The sequence below is a fragment of the Triticum aestivum genome, chromosome 4D (genome assembly GCF_018294505.1).
Source record: "Triticum aestivum cultivar Chinese Spring chromosome 4D, IWGSC CS RefSeq v2.1, whole genome shotgun sequence".
Lineage (NCBI taxonomy): Eukaryota > Viridiplantae > Streptophyta > Magnoliopsida > Poales > Poaceae > Triticum > Triticum aestivum.
Genome location: NC_057805.1, coordinates 182,289,743 through 182,291,283, shown reverse-complemented (window position 1 = coordinate 182,291,283; position 1,541 = coordinate 182,289,743).

Below are 1,541 nucleotides of genomic sequence, written 5' to 3'. Positions count from 1 at the left end.
AATAATTATTAATGGTGGCTTTGCCAGAAATACGATGTCAACTACATGATCATGCAAAGCAATATGACAATGATGGAGCGTGTCATAATAAACGAAACGGTGGAAGTTGCATGGCAATATATCTCGGAATGGCTATGGAAATGCCATAATTGGTCGGTATGGTGGCTGTTTTGAGGAAGGTATATGGTGGGTGTATGGTGCGGGCGAAAGTTGCGCGACACAAGAGAGGCTAGCAATGGTGGAAGGGTGAGAGTGCGTATAATCCATGGACTCAACATTAGTCATAAAGAACTCATATACTTATTGCAAAAATCTATTAGTTATTGAAACGAAGTACTACGCGCATGCTCCTAGGGGATAGATTGGTAGGAAAAGACCATCGCTCGTCCCCGACCGCCGCTCATAAGGAAGACAATCAATAAATAAATCATGCTCCGACTTAATCACATAATGGTTCACCATACGTGCATGCTATGGGAATCACAAACTTTAACACAAGTATTTCTCAAATTCACAACTACTCACTAGCATGACTCTAATATCACCATCTTCATATCACAAAACAATCATAAGGAATCAAAATTCTCATAGTATTCAATGCACTTTATATGAAAGTTTTTATTATATCCATCTTGGATGCCTATCATATTAGGACATATTTATAACCAAAACAAATTACCATGCTGTTTAGAGACTCTCAAAATAATATAAGTGAAGCACGAGATTTCATCAATTTCTATAAAATAAAACCACCGCCGTGCTCTAAAAAGGTATAAGTGAAGCACTAGAGCAATATTGCCTAGATCAAAAGATATAAGTGAAGCACAACGAGCATTCTAGTAAATCACGATTCATGCGTGTCTCTCTCAAAAGATGTGTACAACAAGGATGATTGTGGCAAACTAAAAACAAAGACTCAAATCATACAAGACTTTCGAAGCAAACACATATCATGTGGTGAATAAAAATATAGCCTCAAGTAAAGTTACCGATAGACGAAGACGAAAGAGGGGATGCCTTCCGGGGCATCCCCAAGCTTTGGCTCTTGGTTATCCTTGACTATTACCTTGGGGTGCCTTGGGCATCCCCAAGCTTAGGCTCTTTCCACTCCTTATTCCATAGTCCATCAAATGCTTACCCAAAACTTGAAAACTTCACAACACAAAACTCAACAGAAAACCTCATAAGCTCCTTAGTATAAGAAAATAAATCACCACTTTAGGTACTGTTGTGAACTCATTCTTTATTTATATTGGTGTAATATCTACTGTATTCCAACATTTCCATGGTTCATACCCCCGATACTAGCCATTGGTTCATCAAAATAAGCAAACAACATATAGAAAATAGAATCTGTCAAAAACAAAATAGTCTGTAGCAATCTGGATATTTCGAATACTTCTGTAACTCCACAAATTCTGAAAAATTAGGAAGACCTAAGAAATTTGTTTATTAATCTTCTGCAAAAAGAATAAGTATTTTATCACGCTTTTGTGTTTTTTTAACAATTCTAGGACTGAGCGCAAAAGTTTATGTTTTCC